Raw genomic sequence first — 7061 nt, forward strand, 5'->3', positions numbered from 1 at the left:
TTCAGTCTTTCATTAATTTCTCTATTAAACCCTTTGGATTTTCTACTTTTGCCTTTTGGTAAAAGCACCATTTTAAAAGTCTTACATTAAAAAAGTCATTTGTTATTATAATGCTGTGTCCTCTGGAGTTTTACTGTTTTCTATATTTTCTTTATCTTTGTTGGATACTACATTTGGGGACCTGGTTTGTCTGTTGCTTGTCTGCAGTTTCAAAAAGGTGCCAGATGGAAAATTTGACTTGTTCGAGGTCAACTAACCAATAAATGTATCACAGGTTCTTTATTAACTGGCTGACAAAAAAGGGGAAAACAGTACACTGTGTATTTATTCTTAGGAAATATTTTACTTATTTAGTGATACAGGAGAATAAAAAATATCATAACATGAAAACGGAGAGCTGAAGAGAGAAAGTAGACTCATGAACATGTGACTCGTGATTCAGCTCAGAGCTCCTCTTACTAACAGTGATCCCAGGAATAACATTTGAAATCTGCTGCCATCTACTGGTAATACTGGGTGTTACAGCATAGCAGCTTCTTTCTAAATGACAGCAGTCATTTATAGCTTGAGCTTTCAGTGCCCACCTGGTGACCCTAGAGGTAAGGTTAGGATTTGTTTGTATTTTAAACACATGCTAAATGATGGTTTCATTCCTTACAAACCATCTGTGAGCTTAACCCGATCCACTAACAGGCTGGCTGGATAAAAGTTGCTCTGGTAAAGAGCACGAGGAATACTCTCTGACCTGCTGCAGAGACCTGGCTGAAGAAGCAGAAAGCAAAAACCAGTAAAAAATCAGCCAAAAAAACGATAGTTCCTGAAAGTAGCACTGAAGGCCAAATTAAAGACATTATGTTTGAATTAGCATTTGTAATTAGTTTTAGATCTGCTCAAAGAGAAATTCAATCAGGTCTTCTGCAAAGTTTAGTCCTTCGTTCTTATTAGCCCTGCTTCACGAGTATCTACTCGGGTCAGATTGACTTTGTTTTTAAGGTTTTCCATTAGGGGGTAGTAACTAATAACAGGTAATTTTTTTATACTGGACAGGGTTCAAAGCAATCGGAGGCAATCAGGGGTCCTCTATTTTTGTGTTGTGTTTGTGTCAGATACGTAAATGGACTTTGGGCAACATTTCTAACAACCCCACATATTAGGAGGTATGAATTCTAATGGAAAATGGACAAAACTGAGTGGATTCAATTAGGTACAAGTGGGAAAAAGGTTCTAACTGTTCAACCTTTACATACATTTGCTTGATATTATTATTATTATTATCATAAATATTTTCATGTATTTTACCACACTTATGCAGTTTTACTCACCATTGTCCTCTGATAATATAACAAACCAATGAGCTGGTTGTCTGAAAGAAATGGAACTGAAAAGAGACGAGACAGACATATTTGTGATTGGTCCAAAAGTCTGAGACACAAAATGTGGTCATATTTATCTCTGTCTCTGAGTCACAGTGAGGAAGTCAGTCACGGTTTTGTTTTGTTAAGGGTATCAGAGCTGCTTTCTATCACTTAAAAAAATTTAAGAAATCTAGCAATATATAATTCCCCAGTTTTGGTGAGAGAAATCCTGGGATTTGATTTAAATGATACTGAGCATTAATTAGCAGGTATCTGAGTCTGTGTGATGCTCCCATACAGTCTGTGGATGAGCATATTTTTTTTGTCTGGCAGTTTTAGAAGCAGAATCATCGTCTGAATGCTTTGTTGTGCCAAACACAAAGAGATGCATTATGGACTCTCTGTAGGCTCCTCTCTTTTTTATCTTTTTGTTTTATTTATTTATTTTATTACTATTTAATTCATTATCACTTCCAGAGCAAAAAAGTGGATGAAAGCCACTTTGGGAGAAGACAGGAGAAGAACGCTAAGATATTAGAAGTGACAGAGAGAATGTGAGTGTCTGTGTTGAGCATTTGTCATGAAAATGAACTTGGAAACGAGGTTGAGGCTGTTCATGGACCCCCGAGAGTGCTGAAGACCTAGAGTCACACATCTCAATCACAACTGTTCGTCCATCCCAGCAGGGGAAAGAGGGAGGGCCCAGATGGAGCTCCCCATGCCAAGTGCAGGAGTGCCAGTCACCCACACAAAAACTGCACAAGGACAGATGTACTGAGAGACTCCTGCACTGATGTTTCATAGGAAAGTCCAAACAGCCTCACTGGTTCTCCATGAAGAACAAAGATTTGCTCTCTGTGGCTCCAACACAACTTAAAGACAATCAAAGGTGGACAAAGTTCTCCAGAACAGCTGTGGTTTTATTCATTAGAACAAGTATATTGCAGTTCACTGAGCGACAGACAGATTTTGTCTTTACATATCTACCTGTTTCCTTGGAAACAAATCCAATTGCTGTAACTGTGACACTTGCTTTGCATATACAGTAGATCTTTGTCAAAAAATGAGGATGTGAGCTTTGATGTCACACACAGTGGTGTTGAAGAGGAACAGGAATCAGTTCGTTCAGCTTTTTAGTACAAAGGTCAGTTCACCCACAGATTACTTTTACAAAAAAGAAATTGCTTGTGTTGAACAAACCTTAATCGGGCCCCTTTTAACCGACAGAGAAACTCTCACTTTTTATCTTTATGGATTTTTGTTCCATCCTGATGATCAGAAGAGTGAGGATTTAAGAATTTCTTAAGAATAACTAAAAGTAAGTGTTAGCTGTCTTTTTAAAAATCATTTTCAGCCTTTTTATGTAAAAAGCAAAAAGTTCATTTGTAATGGTTACAGTTTGGTTAACATCCACCCACAAAAATGTTTTAACAGAACAACTGATTCAAAAAGTCACACCTAACACTACCGTTTCTCTCCAATTCCCCCTCAACCAGCCTAGAGAAGTTAACATGATTTAAATGTAAATAAAAGGCTCGTCTGTTTACATCTCTCCCTCACAGAAGGATTCTCTGCAGAGCATCAAATCTGCATGGCAAAGTGACACACTTTAGGTGATCTTCATCCTTGGGAAAAGTGGTGTCAACTATTTCCCAGTCTCCTAGTATTTGTGCCTCACACAGAAACACAATTCCATCGCTGGACTTCCTCTGCACCGTCACTTTTGGAGCTTGGCACGCTCTCTCCATCCCTCAGGTTCTCATGTTCCAACGCTGCTGAAGGTTTAAGGCAGAGCACGTCGTACACCTTAGTCGTCTTCCTCAGCGTCAACATTGAATCTTTCATTTTATTTAAGATTTTGCTGTGGGAAGTCTCCTCTTGATCTCCTGGAGGCTCAGTAGCACAGCTCTCTGTGTGATGTCCGCTGTGCTGAAGATGATCTCTGATCCTCCTGAAGCCTCTCTCCTGGCCTCAGCTCCCATCTTGTGGACGATCCTCTCAGCCACTCCTTCTCATCATGGCACCTCACGACATCTACAAATTCAAAAATGACACTCCTCTCGTCACACGGCTTTCGCCATGTGTCAACTCCCCAATGAGACATGTACAAGAATGTTGCACATTCTCTCTAAAGCAATCTCCAGGGTTTCCCACTTGGAGCAGCCATACTCCAACCTGTACCCCTGTGTAAAAACATTAATCAGCAGTCACATGTTAAGCTTGTTTAACTCCCAGCTCCACCTGGAGCCTGTAACCTGGAAGACAAATCTGTTAAATCAAACTTCACATTTGCAACCAACTATAGATCATGAGAGTGATAAAGTACTCAGCATAACAGACAAGTATCATGTGCAGGTTTTCTCCAATCATGAAATCACTATTATTACCATAATTTGTCCCAAATCATGAATCATCCCAATTTATTCCACAATTTAATCTGTGACTTTCCTTAAACAATTTCACTCCACCCATTTTATCACTTTGAGTTCAATAGTGGCAGGCTAATGAGCCCATATTCAACTATTCCATAAACACTGCATCCCTTATTTGTTTTTCTCATGTCACTTGTCCACTTTTGCTGAATCCTCCACATGCACTCTTAAAGAAAACAAACATTAGCAACACACATGGCTCATGTGGTGGGCAGGCGTCGGCCATCCACATTCCAGAGGTGCCATAAAAAGACCATAAAGTTAGCCATCCATAGCTGTGGAAAGAAGTGACACTAGTTTTCAACACAGGAAATTTCTCACATGTTATTCACATCATCAAAGTAGCCTTCACATTTTCCCAACAACACAGTGTAACAGCATCACCAACTCATAACCTGTAGTAGAGAAACAAACATCCACCAATTGTTCTGTTAGAAATCACATCATCAAATCACATGAAGAACTGTAATGCTGTAGAAAAGAATGCAAATATTAGCGCTGCGCAGGTGTGTACACACTTTCTCACAGTAACTTCTGTGAGCAACATGAATAACACACCCCTGATAGATTCACAAACATAAAAATGGCATTTAAAAGGTGAAACCATCACGCAACCTCAGATGTTGCTGTCATCTTTCTGCTCCTGTAAAAGGAAACACATAAATTCATCCACCCTTTTGTCCTGTCTAGGTGGAGCTTAACCTTGAGTCGTGGTTAAGTCTTGTCAGCTTTTACCAGTCAGTCAGTTTGTTTTTATTTTATTTCCATTCATTCATTCATTCATTCATCCATTCTTCCTTTCTTTGCTGATAGTGGAACCTATCGTCGCATTTAGTTTCCACTTTCAGCAAAATGACGTCATTTCAAAAGAAAAAGAAGAAGAACTTTAGATCGGATTACCTCGCTGAATCTTTTTTAGGCAGAGACTCTCATTTTCTAATTGTCCCAAATAAGTGGCTTTCTCCAGAGCCCATTTTAATGTGGAGAAACTCACTTGCAACAATTCTCTCGATGACGTGTAGCACTTTTAATTCCCGACGTGCAGATCTGCTTAAAGAAAAGAAATTCACAAACAAAAATCAGTGCACTGTTCAAAAAATAAAAATAAAATGAAAAATGACAAATAAAACTGAAAAACAAAATAAAAAGAAAAAATACAGAAGCCCGGTCTTAGGACTTGTCACAGGATATTCTTTCTCTTATAGGTGAGAAAACACCCATAGTTCAGTAACAAAACAAAACAAAAAACAAAACAAAAACAAAAAAATCTGCTAGTTTCACTCATTTAAACTCTGGCTGCAGGATTCTGTTCACCCCTGCTATCATGTTCCCCAAAATAATACTAATTCAGTCGTCTATGTATCAGTTCTCAACCCACTCAATAAACCAGACAGGATGATGGTGACAGTATTACCTACTTAAAATTGTGTTTGATCTTCATTACGTGTGTGTGTGTGTGTGTGTGTGTGTGTGTGTGTGTGTGTGTGTGTGTTAGTAGGGTTAATACATTTTGTTTTTATGTATCCTTTTATGTACCTTCCCCCTTTTTTCTGAAACAAAACTCCGTTCACTCCAAAGTTTGTTTCAGAAACATCTAAATGAAAAACTCTGTCATAGTCAGGCACAGCTAAACCCCAAATGCTTGCAGGTTACCATCGGCAACCACACTGTGTGTTGTTAACCCCTTCTACAAATGCCCTCTTTTAATGTGTAACACTTTGTGTATCATTTTTTTTTTTATCTCTGGTGCATATTAGCTGCATGTGTGGTGTCACCTTTCCATCTTTCTAACAGTACACTTGCATACCTCAGTGCTTGTCTTCCTCCCCCTTTTGTGGTGGTCTGGACACTGTGTCAATCCTCCACTCCCAGGCAGTCGCTTGTCTCCCCGGATTCCTTAACCTAATTTGATTCCCCACACTAAAACAGCCGCCTCAGTCCTCTTCTGCTCCTTTCCTTCTCTCCCACTTTTCAGTCCAATGGCAGTCAGTTTTCTTCAGCTTTGTCCCGTGTCTCTCTTTGTCCCACTGTCTCTTTCATTGCCATCTCACTCCAAACATGGCAAATGTCAAACTCAGACAGTCTTCTCAAAAGTCCTTCACACACAGTGAGGTTGCAGCTTGCTGGAAACGCATCTCCATCCATTCAATCTAGATGGTGGTTCTTCTCTTTCTGATGCCGTTTGCCCACAGCGCTGCTGGACCTCTCTGCTCAGAACTCTGGTATTGTCTCTTGGACTTCTGTCCACTGTTGATGTTCGTGCTTCTGAAACTGCACTCTGTGTCTTCAGGGAGAGCTTCCTTGGAGCTTGCTTGTTCAGGATGAGGACGGGAAACTGCAAAACAATTCAGCCAAAAAATTCTGGCTGGGTGTTTCTATTTTTTCTAATGATTTCAACCTATAATTTTCTTCCGACTGCTGCCCGTGGAGAATTGATCCAGGTCCGTTCCCCACCTGTAAACGACAGACTGAGAGACTTTCATTATTCACTGTGACTGCATATGTTTTCATCACTCCTAAAGCAACACATCTCTGCTTATTTTGTTTTGAACTCTACTGACTTTAAACCCCAAAAATGAAATTTTATTTATTCTTAACCGCAAACACAAAAATCTTCTTGATGTTGTTGTTAATTATTTTGAACTTATTTATCATTACTCTAGCACTAATCCACTCTTTAATTTGCTTTATTTACTTTTAATTCATTTTCTCCTCTTTGATCACTACGATTTCTTGACTCTTATTATTTCACAGAAAATCAACTAATCTACTTTATCTCCCTCTTTGGGAGATAAAGGGTGGCTGTAGCTCAGGTGGCAGAGCAGGTCAGCCACTAATCAGAAGGTCGGTGGTTCGATCCCAGGCTGCCTCCTGGCTGCATGCCAAATATCCTTGGGCAAGATACTAACCCCGTGTTTGCCTACTGGTGGTGGTCAGGGGGCCCGGTGGCGCCAGTGTCCGGCAGCCTCGCCTCTGTCAGTGCGCCCCAGGGCAGCTGTGGCTATAATGTAGCTTGCCATCGCCTGTGGGTGAATGACTGAATGTAGTGTGAAGTGCTTTGGGGTCCTTAGGGACTAGAAAAGCGCTATATAAATGCAGGCCATTTGTCATCAAGGAATTCACACACACTCACGGGCTGATCATTCGCCCCCATCTTTTCTTTCTCTCTCACACACACACTCACACTTTACTCTTCGTTTGTCCCACCTGTGAACCCGCCCCCTCGAGGCTGGCACACTTCATGCTTCTCGCAGTCCCATTCAAACTTTCTGCG

This window comes from Mchenga conophoros, linkage group LG3 (assembly GCF_057382185.1).
Source record: "Mchenga conophoros isolate Kocher_MC1m ecotype Shallow Benthic linkage group LG3, M_conophoros_male_GT1.1, whole genome shotgun sequence".
Taxonomy (NCBI): domain Eukaryota; kingdom Metazoa; phylum Chordata; class Actinopteri; order Cichliformes; family Cichlidae; genus Mchenga; species Mchenga conophoros.